Source organism: Balaenoptera musculus, chromosome 15, assembly GCF_009873245.2.
Source record: "Balaenoptera musculus isolate JJ_BM4_2016_0621 chromosome 15, mBalMus1.pri.v3, whole genome shotgun sequence".
Taxonomy (NCBI): domain Eukaryota; kingdom Metazoa; phylum Chordata; class Mammalia; order Artiodactyla; family Balaenopteridae; genus Balaenoptera; species Balaenoptera musculus.
In genome coordinates this window covers 46964830-46987230 of record NC_045799.1, presented here as the reverse complement: position 1 = coordinate 46987230, position 22401 = coordinate 46964830, and the positions used below count along the sequence as shown (strand labels likewise).

General features: G+C 49.0%; 1 protein-coding gene across 2 annotated transcripts in view; it reads left to right on the top strand.

The window, feature by feature from the left end:
* Window positions 1-2584: 2584 nt before the first annotated feature.
* RIN2 (Ras and Rab interactor 2) overlaps window positions 2585-22401 on the top strand; it is a 224159-nt gene continuing 204342 nt past the window's right edge. For both annotated transcript variants that reach the window (XM_036825813.1, XM_036825812.1), the window contains exon 1: window positions 2585-2706. The gene's annotated coding sequence lies outside the window, so the exon portion shown is untranslated. The remainder of the gene's footprint in view (window positions 2707-22401) is intronic.

The following is a 22401-nucleotide window of genomic DNA, read 5'->3' as shown; positions in this document are numbered from 1 at the left end:
CCAGTGCTGCTTGGTTTACTCTGGAAGGGAAATAACTTCATTAGAAATGACATTTTCTTGGCTGGCTGGTCCTCAGCTGACAGAAGTGCCCCTGGAGCACTTGTGATCTCTGCGGCTGATTGGAGTGCATGTTGCCATCTCCAGGGACCCAGAGCAGGAGGCCAAACCTGCCGAGTGTAAGTCCCTGAGAGGGTCCAAGGCTTGTTATTTTAGAGTTGTTTGTTTTTTTTCCTGGCGTTTTCTCTGACCACCTATTTTAAATTGCAGCCTCCCCAGCACTCTCTCTTCCCCACCCCCCCAGGTTAATTTTTTTCCATGGTACGTTTCATCAACCATGTCACATATTTTCCTTGCTTGTCTGGTTTCTGGCCTCCCTCCCCATGAGACCGTGGGTTCCAGGAGAACACAATGTTTTATCTTTTGGTTCCCTGCTATAGCCCCAGAGCCTACAACAGTGCTTGCACATACAAAGTTGCTACTCAATAAATAGTTCTGATGAATAACCCCAAATCCATCTCTACAGTGAGATGTTTTCCGGTGGGGGGGTGGGGTAGGGGACAGGGCCAAATGGGCCCCGAGTTCTGGAATAGATTGAGCCTGTGTCCACAAGACGGAGGAAGTTTTCAGGAGGATGCCTGGAAAGGGAGACAGGGAAAAGAACAGGAAGAAAGGAGCAGAGGCCATACCTGTTCAGCATTTACCTGGGGCACTTTGTCTACAAAACACAATCAATCCGGCGGAAGAAGGGAGAGAAGGAGGAGAGGTGTGGGACCAGGTCTGTCTCTGTCTACTTCTCCCTTCTGCCAACATATCCAACCTTCAGGAATTCCTGAAGGTTCTACCTGCAAAATAAATAAGAATCCATACTTCCCTCCAGCTCCAGTGCCACCACCCTGCTCTGTGCCACCTTCATCTCCAGCCAGGATTATCTCAACAGTCTCCCAACTTGTTTCCATCTTTGCCCCTTACAGTCAATGCTCCTATGCAGCATCAGGCCCATCTTTCAGCAATATAGCCAGACCACATCACTCTCCACTCAGACCCTCACGATTTCCAGCCAGCGGCTCAGAGCCTTTGCCCCTAGTTCTCTCCCCAGGTATTCCCCTCCTCACCTGCCCAGATCCCACCTTCTCAAGCAAGCCTCCTCTGACCACCCCACCTGTTGGATCCCACACACTGCACCACACACTAGCACTCCCCAACCTCCTTATTTGGCCTCCTTATTCTACTTTTTCTTTGGTTCCCTATCACCTCTTCTACCATCCCAGATAATTAACTTATTGATGTTCATGGTTTACCCTCTGCCCCTGCCCCCCGCCAGAAGGCCAGCTCCACCAAGGCAGGGAGATCTTTGTATCTAATCAATAACAAAGATCTTTTCATCTTTTGTTCCCCAGCTCATCCCAAACATTAGAGCAGTGCCAGGCACATAGCAGGTGCTCAATTCTTTATTGAATGGTTGACTTGGAACAGAAGAGAAGCACAGTGGGCTATGTTTTCCTGGGAGCTGAGCTGATTACAAATGAAAAATAAATTTGGGTATTTTAGAAGGCAGGATTCCCAAGAGCCGACACCAGTGAAATCCAAGTCGCCTCTCTGGCTACTGGTCTGAAGCAGAACAGGAGCAAAAATAAGGTCTTTGTCCGTTTGTTTCCTTTTTCTGCTCTGTCCGAAACAGGTGTCTTTGCGGGTTTTTTTGCGACACCAGCTACTTCGGTAACTCTAACGCTGTTGGGTATTTCTCTGCAAAGGTGCTCTCCCCAGCGGGGAAGTGGGAAAACTCAGCAGCTCACCAGGGACCCGCCCGACTCGGAAGAAAGACGACTGCTGGTTCCTGGCCGGCAACCGGCCAGCAGCTCCCCGCCTGTCCGCGTCGCCTTCCCAGGGGTGATAAAGGTCTCCCAGCGCGGAGCCAAACCACATCCCTCCTCCCCGCCGCTCTCGCTCCCGCGGGGCCGGGGCTGGGTGGCCCTGAACACACAGAAACCAACCCAGGTGGCCCCCTACCCAGCTAGGACGAGCAAAACACCTCGCGGCGGGGACACGGCGCGGCCAAACCGGGGACAAAGGGCCGCGCCCACGCGGGCCTCCCCAGCTGGGGCTCCCAGCCCGCGCGGCGGATCTGGGTCCGCTGGGGGGCGGCGGGGCTCGTCACGGGAAGGGGGTGCAAGCGTGTGTGCTGCTCTGTGATGGGCGGACAGAAAGGAGACTGGGCCGAGTCTCGAGAACAAAAGTCCGGTCCTCCCCGGGGAGTGAGAAGAGCCGGGCGGCGGCGCCGAGGCGGGGCGGGAGCCGGGCCAGCCAAGTTCGCTCCGGGTTAGATCAACTTTCTGGTCCAGCTCTCTCCTCCCTGCAGCCTGGGTCCCTGGTCCCCGGGTGAGAGCAGAGGCTGCGCGTCCCCGCAGCGGAGGGTGGGCGGTACCGGGGGCGCTGGGGGCCCCGGTCGCGCAGGCGCCTTCCTCGCCCCCTCGGATTCCCCCGCCCCATCCCTCCCGAGCGGTTGGGGGAGGGGGATGGCTAGAGCTGGAGCCGAGGGAGGGCGGGAGGCAGACACAAAGCCCTTCCCTCGCCTCCCCCTCCACCTCCCCTCCTTCTCTTCCTCCTCCTCCTCCTGCTCCTCCCGGGCGGGGAAAGTCAGCCCCGCGCTAGTCCGCGGGGCCACCGGTCGCCCCCGCCTCCGGGACCTGCGGGGAGGGCCTGCGCGAGGTAAGGGGCGGCGGCAGCGGAGACCCCACCCCCTGTGCCCGCACCCGGCGCGCCGGGAGACTCCTAGACTGGGGCGGGGGCGTTGCGGGGTTCGAGGCACGGGTGCTGCTCCTCGCACGCTCCTCCCCTGAGGCCTGGGGGCAGAGCGAGCGAGCGGCCTCGGGGGTCTTGAGGACGAGCGAGGGAGGGGGGAACAGGGAATGGGGGCGCCGGGACGCGGCACGGTGGGCTTCCGGGCAAGGATCTTAAGCAGACCTCTGCCGGGGGGAGGGGGGGTGAGGGGCCGCCGAGGCTGCGGGCACGGGGTGCGGGTGCGGGTGCGGGTGCGGGCGCGCGCGGCGGAGGAGGTAGGGACTTTGGTTGAGTTCTACCTGCGGGGACGCCTACGGGGTGTCAAGTGCGCCCCGCGCAGGCGCGCGCGGCCCGGAGCGGGGTCGCACGCCCGGGTGCCCGGCGCAGACCGGGTACATGCGCTCAGCCCGTGAGCGGGGCGGACGCTCGGGCTAGGGATTTCCTCCCCCGGGGGGAGAAGCCGGACGGGGGGCAATGGGGTTGTTGCGGTGATTGATGGCAGGCGGAGGAGGAGCCCGGGTTCCTGCCGGGAAGCAAGGGGGCCACTTTCCCACTTTGAGGCCTCCTCGCCCCCCACCCCCCGGGCTCGGCCTCCACCCTTGGCGTCGGCTCCCACCAGCGCAGCGTCCACCCACCCGCGCCCCTCGACGGCCGCGGGACGGCGGGGAGTTTGCGGAATTCAGCTTTAAAGCCTGTGATGTCTTGCCAAGAAATACAGGGCGCGACCGACCCCCTGGGCCCTAACCGGCGCCTCGCTTCTCCTCAGAGCTCTCAGATCCTGGGGGGGGGGGGGCTTTCCTAAGTCAGCAGAGGAAGCCGCGCACGAACCCGAGCGCTGTGGAGCGGTAGTTTCTTGCAGGCCTGAGGGTTTCAGGCACAGTGGGATTTCTTAGGAACATGCTGTCATCAACAAGGAAACCCCAGAGCACTCTTCGGACCAACAGGACTTTGTAAATATTGCAGCAAAAGCAAACATCTGGCGGAACTCGGTCATTAAGAAAAATAGTGTTTTGATGCAATATTGAAAAACATCAAATTTCATGTAAAAAATCCACAGTGAACAAAATATCAACATTTTACATCAAGTCCGGGTTGTGGTTATGACCTTGCATCATTGTTCAATGGAAGCAGTGTTTCCAGTTGCCCTGTTTATCTGGACCCCACCTGGGGGTTTATGAGGCTTGACAGTGGCATGCAGCAGATTATGCAATGCCGACTTTGTATATAGTCATGGTTTTTTTTGGTTTTACTATGAAATTTTTTAAAATTGAAGTATAGTTGATTTACAGTGTTGTGTTATTTTCAGGTTACAGCAAAATGATCAATTATACACACACACACACGCACATATATGTATATTCTTTTTCAGATTCTTATACTTTATAGGTTATGTTTTTGACTGTGGAACTCTTACTAACTTTTTACCCAGTTCATATACGCGAGAGTATTTTGACGAGTGGACATGAAGGTGGGCATTTTCTCTTTTCCAACGTGTCTCTAGAACAATCGTGCAGTCCCTGCTCTGGCACCTCCACAGAGGGCATCGGGGGCCATGGGTTGGGAGGGGCCTGGGGGGAGACTCACATTTGGGACTCTAGAAAGAAGACTGGTGGTTGACAGGAGCTTTGGGGTTTGGGGACTCTGCTTTCAGCATTTGGAGTCTGGGGACGTGAGAAGACCAACCTGCTACCGTGACCTCTTTGTCTGGAGACACTGTCCCACAGACAGGTTATCTGAGTAGAGAAGGAGCCCTAAAATAGTCCACCCTTGACTCCCGACTCCCATGCAGGGGCAGATAGGAGCAGCTTGACTCCCAGGTCTGTGGTATGCGCTTGTTTAGAGATAACTTCCCAGCAGCCCGCTTTTCCCAGCCTGAGGTCCTCCTCCCCTTCGCCAAATTCAAGGGCCACTACCCACAACAAAGAGGAGTTCCTTCTCCAGAAATACCTCTTTTCAGAGGTAAATCCTCCCCCTCTGCTTGGAGGAGACAGATAACTCATTTCTCCTCTGTCCAAGGGCAGTCAACGCTGGGAGGTCAACCTCAACTGGGCCCAGTCAGCACACACTGCCTGCATTCCATCATTTTGCTCTTCGTCCCATTCCCCTTGTATATCCAAGCCTCCTGACGATCCTTCCACATTCCTCGTGGTTTCAGCTGGGAAGGATTCCCTGAACTCCCGCCTCCTCTCCCTGGTACGGCACCAGAATTCCTTGGGTGTGTATTACTTATGAACAATATGCAATGGCCGCCATTTGCCCACGGTGAACTTCCTAAGGGTGAAAGCCAGCTCCTAGTTTTTTTTTAATTAATTAATTTATTTATTTATTTTTTGGCTGTGTTGGGTCTTCGTTTCTGTGAGAGGGCTTTCTCTAGTTGCGGCAAGCGGGGGCCACTCTTCATCGCGGTGCGCGGGCCTCTCACTATCGCGGCCTCTCTTGTTGCGGAGCATAGGCACCAGACGCGCAGGCTCAGTAGTTGTGGCTCACGGGCCCAGTTGCTCCGCGGAATGTGGGATCCTCCCAGACCAGGGCTCGAACCCGTGTCCCCTGCATTGGCAGGCGGACTCTCAACCACTGCACCACCAGGGAAGCCCCAGCTCCTAGTTCTAACACTTAAGGAATGGGTGTTGAACAAGTGAACAGAAGCATCCCCCTGTAAAAAGCGTTTTGAGGAGTTACAGGGCAATAAGTATATCCTTAGCAGATAATATTTTTTTTATTGTCACTATTATTGCTCTTGACATTTTATTTTTTTGATATTTATTTATTTGTCTGCACCAGGTCTTAGTTGTGGCATGCGGGATCTTCGTTGCCACGTGAGGGATCTTTAGTTGCAGCATGGGGAATCCTTTAGTTGTGGCATGCAGGATCTAGTTCCCCAACCAGGGATCAGACCCGGGCCCCCTGCATTGGGAGCGTGGAGTCTTAACCGCTGGACCACCAGGGAAGTCCCAGCAGATAATACTTTTATAGTGCTTTATAAAATGCTTGTCCAGATAATATCTCAGTTGTTTCTCACAGCAATACTAACAATTCCATTTGTTAGGTGGGAAAACAGAGGCCTGGAGAGGTCAAAGCACCAAACTTGGAACCAGGGCTCCAGGCCCAGTAATCATTTTGCTGAACCACTGCTGACTTGCTAGAGGTGGCCCTGCTCAGATGCACATCCCACGCAGTGTATGTCCAGAGCAGAATTTACACAGTGGTGTATTAGGAGGCAGTTTTACTAAGGAATTACTGGAGTTACTCGGGTAAAATGCTTTAGAGAAATGCTAGTGTTAAGCAGGTTTTCCACTGCAGGACTTTTCAGTGCCTTTATTATCATTATGTGCATTGGGACTCTTTAGGATGACTCCATAACATGTAATGTTTGCCAGCTTCTTTTGGCCACAGAACCATGGAACATCTTCCGGATCCAGTGTTCTAAGAGGTCCACTTGGGGAAATGTTGCTTAGTTCACTCAAAACCTTCTGACATCTAGGCAGTGTTCAAGGACCACTAGTGTGCAGAATAGTAAACAAATGTATGTTCTGGACATTTAAAAGGCACAGTAATGCCCCCTTGTAAATTTAGAGTAAATTGTTGGTTCCCCAGCTTCTGTGCATCTGATTAAGACGAGTCAGTTCTCCCGGGTTTGATCAGATCTGAGGGAACTGGAGGAATTGGGTAGACAATGCAGACAGGCCCTAGAGAGCATGGGCCCTTCATGCTGCTGGAAGCAGGCAGAGCTCACCTAGCCTCCCCGGAGAACCCCTCAGATGCAGCTGTTTCTATGGAGTGGCCGCTTAGGGGCTCTTGTCCTGATGGTGGCTCGTCTTGGTTGACCGCACCCATTGAGTGGGAAATACAGTTGCCTACCTTCTTCTCTCCCTGGGAGCTGTGGATCCTGTAGGGCATCTATGTCTACATTTACTCGTGAAGAGGAAGCGACAGTCACTGTCTGAGTGCCTGGGATCAGAAACAAAGGGCTGCTGATGGTCATCCCTCATCCAGGTCCCCCACTGCAGGAGGTACAGCCCCCAGTTCAGACACACCCATTGTTTGAAATTGTTTTGAATTAGAGCGTGCCTGCAATCTACTGTTAGGTACTTTTCACAGATCAGTGACCCTGGCTGTTCAGGCTTTATTGCATTTAAGAGAGGAGATGAACAGTGGATTCCAGAGTTCGTATTTCAGGGATTCAGAGGAGAGTGGTGGGTTAGGAGGAGCCTTGGGAAAGGTGAGGCCATGATCAGAGAGAGGCTGGGTGAATCTAACGTCCGTCTGCTTTTGGATGGAGGCATTTCTAGGTTTCCAGTGCTGAGCAAATTATCTTACAATTTGTTTCATAGATTTTTCCAAAGCACAGAATCTAAGTAGCTCATTTAGAGATCTGTAATTGAATAGGGTGGTGTCACAGAGGTCAAGGAAAGGAATGTTTTGAGAAAAATGGGCCTATCAGATGGGGTGGGTGTTCGTGAGAGGATGTGTGCGTGTGCGTGTGCATATATGTGTGTGTGTGTGTGTGTGTGTGTGTGTCCTTCTGCATGTGTGGCCAAGGAAGAGGGTGGGGAGGAAATACTGAGTGTGATTTCCAGCCCGCTGAGTTTTAAAGTCCTGTATGTTACCTGATAGAAATTGTCAATAGGCAGCCAGAGTCAGGGAGTCACTGGGGTGCTGTGGGGACTGGAGCGGGGGAGTTGGTGAACTCACCCAGAGAGAGGCCACGGGCCAAGCAGAATGGGGTCAAGGTAGAACCTAGAAGCCCACATCCAGGTCCAGGGAAGGAAAGAGAAAGAGCCTGCATTGATGATGAGCTGGACAATCCAGAACTTTCAACCCGCTAGTTCCTGGCCAGCATGTGTTGTGATTGACCAGGGCCCAGGCTTACCCCAGGTTGTGAATTTTTTTTAACAGACATCATATTAGTTTCAGGTATATAACTTAATGATTCAATATTTCTATATATTGCGAAGTGATCACCATAAGTCTAGTTAACATCCGTCACTGTTGAGCTACAGAATATTTTTTCTTGTGATGAGAACTTTTAAGACCTATTTGCTTTTAGCAACTTTCAAATATGCAATACAGTATTATTAACTATAGTCACCATGCTGTTCATTACATTCCATGACTTATTTATTTTATACCTGGAAGTTTGTACCTTTTGACCATCTTCACCCATTTCTTCCCCATCCCTACCCGCTGCACCTGCAACTCTGGCAACCAGCAGTCTGTCCTCTGTATCTATGAGCTTGGTTGTGTGTGTGTGTTTTTAAGATTCCATATATAAGTGAGACCATAAGGTGTTTGCCTTTCTCTGTCTGACTTATTTCACTTAGAATGATGCCCTCAACGTCCATTCATGTTGCTGCAAATGGCAAGATTTCATTCTTTTTGATGGCTAGATAATGTTCCATTATATATATGTACCGCATCTTTATCTGTTCATCCATCAGTGGACACTTAGGTTGTTTCCATATCTTGGCTATTGTAAATAATGCTGCAGTGAACATGGGGTGCAGATATCTTTTCAAGTCAGTGTTTTCATTTTCTTTGGATAAATACCCAGAAGTGGAATTGATGGATCATATGGCAGTTCTAGCTTAAAATTTTTGAGGAACCTCTGTACTGTTTTCTATAGTGGTTGCAGCAATTTACATTCCCACAGATAGCACACAAGTGTTCTTTTTTCTCCACATTCTCACCAGTATTTGTTATCTCTTGTCTTTTTGATAATAGCCATTCTAATGGGTGTGAGGCGATATCGAATTTCCCTCATGATTAGTGATGTTGAGCATCCTTTCATATGCCTGTTGGCCATATGTACATCTTTGGAAAAATGTCTGTTCAGATCCTCTGCCCATTTTTTAATCAGATTGTATGATTTTTTTGCTATTGAGTTGTATGAGTTCTTTACGTATTTTGGATATTAACCCCTTATCAGATATATGATTTGCAAATATTTCCTCCCATTCTGTAGGTTGCCTTTTCATTTTGTTGATGGTTTCCTTTGCTGTGCAGAAGCTTTCTAGTTTGATGTAGTGCCACCTTGTTTGTTTGTTTATTGTTTTTGTTGCCCTTGCTTTTGGTGTCAGATCCAAAAAATCATTGCCAAGACTGATGTCAAGGAGATTGCCACCTATATTTTCTTCTAGGATTGTTATGGTTTCAGGTCTTACGTTCAAGGCTTTAATCCATTTTGAGTTAATCTTTGTGTATGGTGTAAGATAGTGGTCTAGGTTCATTGTTTTGTATGTGGCTGTCCAGTTTTCCTGACGTCATTTATTGAGGAGACTGGCCTTACCCGTTTTTAAAATTCTTGGCTCCTTTGTTGTAAATTAATTGACCATATATGTGTGGGTTTATTTTGGGGCTCTCTTTTCTGTTCCATTGATCTAATGTGTCTGTTTTTATGGCAATACCGTACTGTTTGATCATGATAGCTTTGTAATATAGTTTGAAATCAGTGAACTTGATGCCTCCAGCTTTGTTCTTCTTTCTCAAGATTGCTTTGGCTATTTGGGGTCTTCTGTGGCTCCATACAAATTTTAGGAGTGTTCTAAATATTTCTGTGAAAAATGCCATTGGAATTTTGGTAGGGATTGCATTGAACCTATAGATTGCTTTGGGTAGTATGGGCATTTTTAACAATGTTAGTTCTTCCAATCCATGAGCACAGAATATCTTTCTGTTTAATCCCTGAGAAATGTGGAGTGTCAGCTGAGAGTGTGAATAGAACCACATCAGTTAATACTAGCAAACTGACTCAACAGAATTATCACATATTGAATGAATGAGTGATTAAATGACACTGTTCTTGGTAGTAGAAACTTTTAAAACTTGCTAATGCTATGGTGAAAGTCTAAACAGAGCCATTTTGCAGAAGTTTCTTAAAAGATAAAGTTGGATTTGAGGAGGAGCAGGGGATTAAGTTATGGGCACTCCATGTGAGATGTCTTATTCTGGTCAAGAATCTTTGGTGGCAAGGAACCCCATTAGTAACTTTGAATAAGCCCAAAAGTTGTAGGAAAGTTTATGAAGGTATGCCGATTTGTTTAAGCCATCATTTTTTTTTTTTTTGCAAAAATCTTTATTTTAACACCTAAAGGAAAGAATTACATGTCCACTCCAACAGCTTTACCGGCTTTTTAGCAGTGATTTAAATGATGTTGCTGCGCTTCATAGTGTACAAATGAGAAACTAATTTAGGAAGTGCATTACCAAACTCGGGTCTACTCTCCCGCCGCACAGCAAAACCAGTCTACTGACACCAATTTTTGGTGAAGGAAAGTGTGGTGTTTATTTGCAGGGCACCAAGCAAGGAGAATGCCCGTGCTCAAAATACCTGAACTCCCCGATGGCCTTCAGACCAGGGGTTTTCAAGGCAACATTAGGGGTAGGGGTCATAGGCTACATGGTCAGCTCATGGACGTTCTTCTGATTGGTTGGTGGTGAGGTGACAAGGTGATGTTTCTGGAATCTCAATCTTCTGGTTCCAGCGAACATGTAGACATCATGTAGTTGCCATCCTCCACCTGGGTGGGGGTCTTAGTTTTCGCAAAACAATTCAAAGATATGGATCAGATGTTAGCTATATCCCTTGAGGAGGAACTAGGAGTCCTGCGGCTGTTTTATGGCTGAATTGTTGTTTAAGCTATTATTACTTTTCTTGTTGGACTGCTTTTCCTTTGTTTCTGCATTTTCTCACTTCTCTAATTATTCACTACCTGACTATGCTCTTTGGAACTCGTGGAAGGCCTAGAAGACTAAAATTTTTTTACAGACAAGAAGTGCAGGACTCTGAGGTCTCATACCTCTGAAGGCCCTGCAGGGCCCTGCTTGGTTTCAGGTGTTCTAATTACTGTGAGCTTCTGTTTCATTTGTATTTGATCATGACTTGTGGTCAAGTGACAGGCAATGGAGTTATTATGTAATTCCCCCACTTGCTTGAAATTCTCAAAAGTTGAGCATTTTAAAGATAAGGCTTGGTGGAAACATTTGTATTTTACCATTTTTAATGAGTTAAGTCTATTTTAATTGAGTAGGTTAAGTCTATTTTAATTGAGTAGGTTAAAATTGAGTCAAGTCTATTTTAATTGAGTAGTAAATGAGATAAACAACAGATATTTTAGATTTCATGTATATGATTTCATGTGTTAGGTCAGACATGCAAAATACAGAAATCCAAACATTCAGCTAGTTGAAATATTAGCTCAATGAACTCTATTTGCTTTAAAAAGCTTTTTTTTTTCCTTTATTGAAGATATCACCACAGGTTTTATTACAAATATCTAACTCCCCATTGCATTTAAACTCAGGTTTGAGTACAAGAACATTTTTGAAAAATGAATTGAGGCAGATGTCTCTCCTGGATGGTTAGGGAGGGGCGCCTTCACAGGTCAAATTGCTCCTGGACCCTGTGTCCCCAGAAATCAGCCAAGACCCCCCATGACCCCGCAGGGCCAAAACCAGAGACCATATCTCTGTAACCAGCCTGGGGTTTGTCTGCCTTCAACATGTGGTGACAGAAGGTGAGATGTCATCTAAACAACCATCCTCGTCTCACGATCCAGACTTTGTTCAACTAAGTGCTGTGCGTTTGTGACTTTTTATCACACAAATACTTTAACTTTCCATGTAGTCAAATGCCTGTACTTTTCCTATGGATTTCTTTAATTGGCTCCTGTGCGTAGAAATCCTTTCTGCATCCTCAGTCAGTGAGCCAGTTACAGTTTCTTCTTATTTTGATGCTTCCAGTTTTACAGATGACTGTTGAAATTCATTTGGAATCACTTGGCAGATGGTTTGTGAAGTAAGAATGCAACTTAATTCTTTTTGTTCCCCACTAGTTTACCCAAAGGCCCAGCATCATTTGGTGAATAAACCCAGCTCTCCCCAACTCTGTAAAACATGCTGTATTTGGCTGAGCAAGTCCCACTCCACTTTTTGCCTCTTTATCTTTCTTTCCTTTCTTCCCCCAGATTTTCTTGGCAATGTTCGCCTTAATTCTTCCCATTAGTTTTATTCCATGGCATCAGTTTGGAATTGTACTAGGCCTAGCCACTGATTTGGGAAGACCTGAGACATCGTTTTTGATCCTCTTCCCCCAGTAGTTGAATTAGAGCCCGTAGGCATTTCTTGTGCAGATTCAGGCCTCACTGATTTCCTGGGCAGCAGGGTGCCTGGGGAAGAAGATACAAACCTGGGCTAGTCCTGCAAGGATGTGTTTGCTTTTGGTTTCAGTGATGCTGGGAGGCGTGGGTCCTGGCTGACTTCTGGGATGGGGGCCAAGGTTCCTTTGGGATCTGACCTCTGCAGGTATCCCTCTGTAACTCCCGGCCTGAAGGGCCCCTGGCCTTGAAGGGGATACTTACAGACACTGGTGAGGACGGGGCAGGGTGGTCAGTGCTCCACTCACTCACGTTACTGAGTCCAAGCTCATGCTGCTCGCCACATGACAGGCCAGTAAATCGAGAGACGAGTTGTTGGGGGAAGGAATGGTGACTTTATTTGGAAAGCCAGCAGACTGAGAAGATGGTGGAGTTGCGTCCCAAAGGGCCATCCCCCTCTCTTAAACTCTGTCTCCCTGGGACTGTGGTACCTCCTGGGGGTGGAGTCATGTCAAAGAGCAGGGGCTGGCAGAGGGCAGTGACCTCTTTCTTCCATGCTAGGGTGGCGTGGCTGCACGTAGAAGGGGCACTTCCTCCTGTCCCGGGTGTCACAGAGGAGCACAGTGGAAGGGATTAGCCGGACGGACGGGGTGGTGTCTGTGAGCTGGTATCCACTGGGTTTGGGGTAGAGGAGGGTCCAGCGCAAAGAACGAGAACCAGGAGGAGTGTGGACGTTTGGGGGAAGACCGCGTCGTTCACTGTGGCTCCACTCAGGACCCGAGCTTCCCCGCCTCGGTTCTGTGAAGTGTGGAGAGAGGGAGGCCGTGGTCCAGGCCCTCTGAGGGCTCCTAGACCAGGGAGGCAGGTGCTGCACATGCGGGACCAGCAGAGGCCGGCTTAGGGCAGCGTCAGGTCCTGAAGACCCAGACCGTGTGGACAGATGGAGAGGGTCTAGGAGGGAAAGCTGTCATCAGCTGCCTGAGCTGGAACAGATCAGGCCCTGCGGGGAATTGTGCTCTGTTTTTGATCTAAGTAGAATCTCAGCTTCCTTTGTCTATAAAAGGAGATAAGGGGACATCTTCACAGGAAAGCTCTGGAGACAGTGTGGGACCCAGGAGAGTGGCCGGATCCGAGGCCAGCTTAGTGGACGCAGGCATCGTTGTGCCCCCTGGCGGGTCAGTCTTTGGCTGAGGGCTGCCCCAAGCGCTTCTGCCTTCTGCACGCAGTCCGAGCAGCGCCCGTCAGCCTCAAGGCTGTCCTCCCGCAGAGACAGGGGCGCCGGCGGTGGGAGGGAAGATGTGTTTGAAAGTGGTACAGGGACCCGCGCAGACCTCGGCCTGGGACGCTTGTTCACAGCCCCACAGAAGCCGGCAGGGTGGGTGGTTGGAAGATGGTCCCTCCTCCATTTCTTGGGATGGTGCGAGGCACAGGAGTTTCTTACTAACCCTCTGCTGTGAGGGATAACGTGTGCGGCTTACTGGCCCATGGTGGTCACACTGGCCCACCAGAAACTATCTCTGAAGCTTCCCCACCATGTTGATTTCCCTCAGTTCTGCTGCAGGTATTTATGCCCTCAAATCTTATTGGAAATAGTCAACATAATCACAGGATGCCTGTAACTATGCAAAGAGCCTTCGTGGACATAGTTAACCCTTGGTTTCTACCACTGTTGGCTCCCAGTTCCTTGAGGACTGATGAGGTATAGGACAGGGGACATTGAGAACCTCAGGGAACTTTAAGGTCTGAAGAGCTTCTTAACCATGTCAGGAGATGACAACATAAATCTTCACTGTCCCGGCCAGTCATTAAATACACGTGAGCATCTGAGTGCATTCGTACCTGCACCTTCCATCCTTTCTGTGCTGTACTCATCCTCCCCCGCCCACCCCCCCACCCCCCCACCCCCCCAGTTCTGGTAGTTTGCACCAGCCCCGCAGTGGAAGCGTAAGACCATGGACTTGTGGAGTGCTTCAAACTAGCCAATCACAGGAGACTTCAGAGATGAATGAAACCCATTGCTACCAGGGGCTACAGTTCAACCTGCAGATCCTCCCGTGATAAGGAGTCCACTCATCTGCTCTTCTGAGAACCCAGCAGCTGGAATAAGGGTTGAGACAGAGAAGCCAGAATTACATGACAGTACCACGGGGTCTGAGATGAGATTTTTTTTTTTAATTGAGTACAGTTGATTTACAATGTTGTGTTAATTACTGCTGTACAGCAAAGTGATTCAGTTATACATACATATGCACTTTGTAAAATATTCTTTTCCATTATGGTTTATCATAGGGTATTGAATATAGTTCCCCGTGCTATACAGTAGGACCTTGTTGTTTATCCATCCTATATATGCTAGCTTACATCTGCTGACCCCAACCTCCCACTCCATCCCTCCCCTAACCCCCTCCCCCTTGGCAACCACAAGTCTATTCTCTATGTCTGTGATTCTGTTTCTGTTTCATAGACATTTGTGTCATATTTTAGATTCCACATATAAATGATATCATATGGTATTTGTCTTTCTCTTTCTGACTTACTTCACGTAGTATGATAATCTCTAGGTCCATCTATGTTGCTGCAAATGGCATTATTTCGTTGTTTTTTATGGCTGAGTAGTATTCCATTGTGTGTGTGTATATGTATATATATACCACATTTTCTTTATCCATTCTTCTGTCAATGGACATTTAGGTTGTTTACATGTCTTGGCTATTGTGAATAGTGCTGCTATGAATGTAGGGGTGCGTGTATCTTTTTGGATTATAGTTTTGTCTGGATATATGCCCAGGAGTGGGATTGCTGGATCATATGGTAACTCTATTTTTAGTTTTCTGAGGAACATCCATACTATTTTCCACAGTGGGTGCACCAACTTACATTCCCACGAACAGTGTTGGAGGGTTCCCTTTTCTCCACACCCTCTCCAGCATTTGTTATTTGTACACTTTTTAATGATGGCCATTCTGACTGGTGTGAGGTGATACCTCATTGTAGTTTTGATTTGCATTTCTCTAATAATTAGTGATGTTGAGCATCTTTTCATGTGCCTATTGGCCATCTGTATTCTTTGGAGAAATGTCTATTTAGATCTTCTGCCCATTTTTGGATTGGGTTGTTTGCTTTTTTGTTGTTGAGTTGTATGAGCTATTTGTATTTTGGAAATTAAGCCCTTGTAGGTCGCATCATTTTCAAGTATTTCTGAGATGAGATTTTAAACATTATGATTCAAGCTGTCAAGAGATCTATCATCAGATCTAATTTTAACTATCAATATAAGGTAGAAATATCTCTTTCTTAGTTTTTTCTAAGGTATTTTTCATTTAGTGTAAGTATCAAGAAACCATTAAAATAAGAATTGCAAGAGAAAAAAAATGATCAACTGTCAGGGTAAAAGAAAATGAATAGTGTGAAAATGTAGCATTTTCACTTCTGTTTTTCCATAAGTCCATTTAAAGTTCTGGGTCTTAGTTGTTGTTTACCGTTCTGTGGGATTCTCTATACATCCCGTGAAAGATGATACAGGAAAGTATGGAAGGCTTCAGGGTAAGCTGTACTCAGTTCTTCCAGAGAGAGAAAAAGAGCCTGGCATAAGAACCAAGACTTCGTAGTTCTCAAAGATTTTGATGCTTTTATAAATTAAACATCATTCTAGAAACAGAGATAAAAATCAATAAATTATGGCAAAGTAGTTGTTGAAGGTTGACTGAACTGAAGGTACTTATACAGCTGCATGATTAAGTATTACTTAATTTAGCAATACTGCCTTTGAGGAAACATTTTTTGGTGAGTGCCGGGAAAATGGACCAAGCTATTAAGCCATTTGACTTCAAGCACGTTTACACACCATATGAAAACCCAGCACAGAAGCAAGGAGAAAACCCTCTGCCTGATAAAGCATTTTCCAATAAACTTAACATTTAACAGAAAAGGTCTTCGAATGGACGGTGAGGGGACGCAACCCGCCTTGCCCTCTGTCTCGAGGAGGGGATGTGGAATCTTGTTTTCTCTGTAGCGTTGCTTTGGCTCGGCCATAACCGTGCTCTACAATCCGTTGACCCTGCCACCTGGTCACTGCCCCTCGTCCACGTCACATCCTCACCTGCGTCCTTCTCAGCTCGATTCTCAGGGTCTGGGGTCATAGCTCTTCCTTTGCATAAACCTCAATTTTCTTGTCTCTCTCAGGGGACTCCCCTGACTGAATCCAAACCCTGGTCTGTGTCTGCACCAGGCAGGTGGGCAGGCTGGAAAACCACAGGCGCGTTGAGGGTTCGTGGCCGTTGATCTCAAGGGCTCCTCTTCCATTTATCAGTCCATCCACTCTCCTCTTCAGATCAGATCAGATTTGACAGACTTAAAAAAATCACATTCACATATATATGGGAGGGAGATAAAGTTTCAGAAACTAACACTACTCTGATGTTTCCTTTTCCCTTCTCTCTGATCCTATCCTATTTCATTTACTTAAAGTGCGCTGATGGCAACCTTCTAAATCAATTTCACAGCCCACTAATGGGCTTGGAAAAAAAGAAGCCGTGGACTATTTCATGCTGATTCCTCCCTTCTAGAACCTCCCATGCACTCCTCGCCCTCCTCACTCTCAGTTGATGACCTTACTTCTTATTTCACTGAGATGCTAGAATTAGAAGAACTTCCATGACTCCTGCCCTGAAACTACCAACAGACCTGCATCTGGATGCACCTGCTGTGTCCCCCTCCTACCACGATGGATAGAACGTCTGTCCTCCTCTCTGGGGTCCACCCCTGCGCTGGTGCAGTGGACCCCAACTTTTCCCCATACCCGAGGACATCCCTCCCACAGTGGCTCCCTCTGTGTCCTGGATCACCGGTTTCCTGGCGTCTCTACCGACTCACTTCCGTCCAGGTACAGTCATACCGTAATATCACCCATCTTTAGAGAAGCTTCCCCTGACCCCGCACCTGCCTCCCACTCCTCCCTCTTCACAGGGGTGTGCTCCCTGTCTCCACTCCCCCGTCCATTCTTTCCTAGACCCACTCCCATCAAGGTCTTGTAACCCCATCTGACCTTGTCAGGGGCACCCGTGACCTCCATGTTGCCAAATCCCGTGGCCAGTTTTTGGTCCCCATCTCACTCCATCTTCCAGTAGCATCAGACACAGGTACCCGCCCTTCCTTCTTACAAATACTTGGCTTTCAACACCACACTTTCTCTTGCTTTTCCTGCTTCGCTGGGGGCTCCTTCTCAGCCTCCTTTGCAAGCCCCCCTGCCATTTCCTTAATCCCTGACCATCGAGTGCCTTGGGGCTTAGTCCTTGGTCTCTTCTAGTTGATTCTTCCGCTAGGCGATCTCATCCAGCCTTGCTGCTCTCAATCCCACCTGCGTCCGATGGTTTCCAAGTCAAGCCTCCGCGAAACTGCAGCCGCTATTGGGTGCCCAGTGGCCTCTGGGGTATCTCCGCTCGGTGGGCTCGTAGGAATCTCAGACTGGATGTGTCCCAAGCGGACTCCTTGTCCTGCCCGCCTGGTCCTGCCCCCTCCTCTCATTTCCCCGGTTCATCCAGTAGCTCCATTCTCCCAGGTTTTCAGGCTCAGCACCATGGACTGCCCCCCTACCCCAGTATCTTGCATCCAGTCCCTCAGCAGGTTTGATCAGCTCTGCCTTCAAGCAGTATCCCTGAGCTGTCCACACGTCACCCGCCCACTGCCACCACCTCTGAGCTCCCATCCTCTCTTACCTGGAGTCCTGCAGTGTCCGCCTGACGCATGGCCTTGCTCTGTTCTTGCCTCCCTGCTGTGTTTCTCTCCACGGGGTACTCACAGCCGACTTTTAAAAACATGTCAGTGCCTTTCCTTCCAGTTTTCATCTCACTCAGAGTAAAACCCACAGCCTCTCCACAACCCGCAAGTCCCTTTATGGCCAGGGCTCAGCACCCGTCTCCCCTCCCCTCCCGCCCTCCCATGAGGTGGTAAGCCTGCCCCCGTCCCAGCCCTGTCCGGCTCCTCCTTAGCCAGGGATGTGCTCCCTCCAGATCCCCACGTGACCCGCCCTCACTGCCTCTGGTCTCTCCCGAACATCACTGCAGAGACGTTGTCCCTGACCGCCCTGTAAAAAGCAGCAAATCTACCCACGCCCTCCTCAGTGTTCTCCCGGCATCTGTTTGCACCTGACACGCACTGAGCAAGTCATGGGTTTGTTTGGTTTGTCCCCAGAGTAGTGCTGGCATACCTATAGCAGGTACTTCATAAAAACTTGTTGAATTAAATAGTTAAGGCACAAAGAATCTTGAAGCTTGGGCGGGGTGACTAAAGAGCCAAAATATCCCTTTGGGCTAAAAATAAAAGTACGCCTGTTGTGAGGCAGCTTTCCAGTTTCCTGCAGGAGAAGCTGCCCGCTTGGCTGCAGCAGCCCAGGGCACTGGGGCTGTGCTGTGGAACCAGGAAGAACACGAGCCTTGGAAGCTCTTTCTCGTGATTCTTTTCCCCAAACCCTGGAAAAAGTTTCTGCAAGAGAGATTTTTTTTTAAGTGTAAGTACATGCAGTGCTCAACTTTAAGACAGAGGTAAAGACATTTGGAAATTTGAATGCAGCTTCCAGAAGGATCGGAGGGATGGGCCGAAGGCCTGTGATGCTTACAGCTAATAAAGGCTCCAGACCCGGGAGAGTTGCTTCCGTCTTCCTGAAGAGGATGCCGCCCTGCAAACCCCGGTGACAGACAAGTTTCAACCCACGTGCATGACCGGAGGGGCCAGGCGGGACCACTACATAATTTGTGGGGCTCAATGCAAAATGAAAATGGGGGCACCCTGGTCAAAAATTATTAATTTCAAGGAGGTGTCAGAGCATTAAACCAAGAGTGGGGCCTTCCTGAATGCAGGGCCTGTGCGACCACACGGGTCACACGCCACGGAGCTCGCCACGGGCCACGTGAGACGTGAGCTTCTGCTGACCAGGACTTCAGGGTCCAGCTGACGAGCACACCAGCCAGGGGCACCGAGCGCCTTTGAGGTGGTTACCCCCGTGTTGTCCCCTGGGACACAGGAAGTGGTTTTATCTTCCCTCTTTTTTCAGATCGTAGACCCGAGGCACAGAGAGGTTAAGTAACTTTTCTGTGGTCACAAAGCGTGAAAATGGAAGAGCTGAAATTCAAACCTGCTCTGTCAAATGCCAGGACCTACACTCTTAGCCACGCCCATCACATCTCCAGAGCATCTCTTTGTGGAAATACGAAGGTGGTAGTTAGAGCTGCCGTAACTCCCTCTGGAGGTGCCGAGACAGAACCGGTCTGGGCCCCTCTCGTACCTTCTGGTGGCCTGGGCAATCCTCAGCCTGCGGACGCAGGGCTCAGTCTCCACCTGCGTCCTCCGGTGATGTCCCTCCTACTGTGTCGCACATGGCCTTTCCCTCTGCACGTGTCCTGTGCCCAAATTTCCCCTTTCCAGGTCACACTGGATTAGGGACTTAAAGACCTCATCTTGGCGAAATCAGCATAGACCCTGTTTCCAAATAAGGGCCCATTCTGTGTGGTGCTGGGGACCAGAACCCCACTGATCTTTTGCAGGACACATAATTCAACCCATAACAGGATGTAAAGTTGGAAACTGATCAAATATGCAGGAAGTGTGACCAGTGCACGTGGTCAGAAGTAGAGTCAGGCATTCTTGGTGGTGCGTAGTTACTCTGTGGTCAAAGCACCCGATACGAATCACCTCACTCCTGCCCTCCTGCCTTGTTCTCAGGGCAGGGAGTCCTCGGCACCCTCCCAGAAGTGGAGGAAGCCGAGAATGGGAGGCGAAGGCTTAAAGAAATGACAGGTGAAGTGGATGGATCTTGACTGCTGGTTTGGAGGTGTGCTGTCCGTTAAACCACCGCTCTGGTTTCAGTGATGTCCAACAGCGCTGGGTGCCAGGGTCCCTGGAGAGTCAGCCCTTAACAAACCACAGCTTCTCCTTCTGCTGCCTCAGGGCGTGCTAGAGACCAAATGACTGGATTTGGGAGATGAGTAATAGAACTTCCGAATTCCTAATAATGCAGATTCTGATCACAGCCTATTAAAAATAACATCAGGGAGTGTGACACTAAAAATAAAATAATAAAAAAGATTCTATGATATTACATAAATACCATAAAATAATATATACATGTAATAAAAAGAATAGATTTAGCTTTGTAGAAAACTCATGGTCCTGCCCTTGCTTTCCCCCTGACCAACACCATGACCTTGGAGTTTCCTCCGTTCAATCCCTGAGGTTCTGTCCCGTGGAACCACTGCTGTCACGCAGGGGCAGGATTCTGAGGTCTCTGCAGGCTCCCCTCTTTTTTCTCACAGAAAACTGGTGAGGGCAGAGCTCAGGTTCCTGAACTCAGCTTACGTAATGCATCTGAACTGGCTCCAGCCTCGCCTGCGCCTTCCCACCCCCCGAAGCCCGGCACTGAAGCAGGAGAGAACCTTGGGATTGTTCAAGAGGACGGGCGACTACACCTGCGCTCAGTGGAACCAGCCCTGACTTATGTTTCCAGCGGAAGTCACACAGGAATGTGGAGTGGGCACGTTGTATTTTGCTTGGAGCAGCATGTGATAAAAGGGATATTTTTTCAAGTAGAGAAAGAAGTGGGGAAAGAGCCAGAGATCGCAGAAAATGGAGAGGAATATTTAGTCGGGAAAAGCCACTGTTCCCCCCTGTCTGCTGCCACTGTGACGCGTGAAGGAATTGAAAGTGCCAGTAGAAAAGTATTCCTGTTCTAGAGAAAGGGTCGAAGGGAATGAAACCCTAGCATTCATTCAAAGTGCTATTGAGGACCATACGTCAGGCGCTGAAGTGAACGGGTGGGGTACCCACCGTTGTGCTTCCCTGAGCCTTCCAGGCCGTCGCCACAGTCCAAGCCATCCTCTTGTCTTGTGAGGAGGAGGATGAATGTCGCCCCACATCCGCTGGTTCCGCATCTGTGGATTCAACCAACTGCAGATCAAAAATATTTTTTAAAAATTCCAGAGAGTCCCAAAAAGCAAAACTTGAATTTGCTGTGTGCCAGCAACTATTTACGTAGCATTTACATTGTATTTACAACTGTTTCCGTTGTATTAGGTATTATAAGTAATCTGGAGATGACAAAGTATATGGGAGGATGGGCCTAGGTTATATGCAAATACTACACCATTTTATATAAGGGACTTAAGCACCCGTGGATTTTGGTATCTGAGTGATTGTAATAGGATTTTATCTTAAAAAGATCACCCTGACTGCTGGTTACAGAAAGGGTTTCAGTGGAGCAAAAATGGCCTCGAGGGGACCAGACGGGAGAGTCTTGTAATCCTTCAGAGGGCGGCTCTGGGTTCTCGGGAAGAATCAGAGGCACTGTTTAGAGAAGACCCAGCAGAGCTCAATGATGGATTTGCTGTGAGGCGTGCAAAGAGGAAATCATCCGGGATGGCCCCGGGCTTCCTGCATTGACCACTCGGGTTAGCGGAGGTGCCATTGAAGGAGATGGTAAACCTAGGAGGAAAAGGCGTGACACTGAAGAATCCCCTGTTGTATGTGTGAAGTCTGCAGTGACAGTGGGAACTCAGGCGGAGGCGTCAAGGAGACTGACTCCAGGGCCTGGAGCTTAAGGGAGCTTTGGGCTGCAAACCCACGGTTAGCCGTTTCAGTATATCTAAATCCAGGGGAGGGTGACATTGTCTATAGAAGAGGTATGGAGGTGTTGTCCTAGGGTTAGCTCATGGAGCAGGATGGTCATAAGTGCAGAATTTTATGTTTCTTGATCTGGTGACCGGAGTCGGAAAATGTTGCAGCTCAAGGGTTGCTGCTGGTTCATTTCTCTTAACTGCTTATCTTCCCCGCAGACAGAGCCCCTCTGATAGTTGGGACTCATCTGGCGCCCTCTAACACACGGTTTCTGAGTCTGATGGAGAAGGGCGTTGGGGCTGAAGAGACCACTTGATTTTGTCGATAGGGTCCTGAGGGCTGACTGAACTAGGCATCATGGTGAGAGCTGACCTTTACTGAGTCTGTGCACGTCTCGTACCCCGCACAGTCCATGCACTGTCTTTTCGAGTGCTTGCACCAGTCCTGAAGATGGGTACTCTTCTTATGCCCATTTGACACTGGGAAGACAGAGGCTTGGACAGCATGAGTGACCTGCTCAAGGTCAAGCTAATCAGGGCTGGAACAGTTTGGCCCCAGGTGTATCCATGGACAGAGCCCGATTCTCCGAGTCATCAGTGAGGAACTTTCCATCACGTGACCCACCGTCGTGCAGGTGGCTGTGGGACTCGGTGCATCCGGGAACCTCTGTTCCCCCCACCCTCCCTTGTCCGAGCCTCCAGCTCGGCTCCCGCCACAGCTGTAGAGAAATGCTCAGGAAATCTGGTTTCACAATTTCCCTCTGAAATAGAAATACTTAACACAAATATTTCTGTGACGTTTATAGTTCGTTAAACACTTTCCTAGGCATTCTCAAACCTCCATCCTTTCTGTGCCCTCAAGTCTACCAATAATTTCTTTGCAGTGAGTTGATGAAATAGGAAAAGGGGTGAAGGGCGGCAGTAGAGGT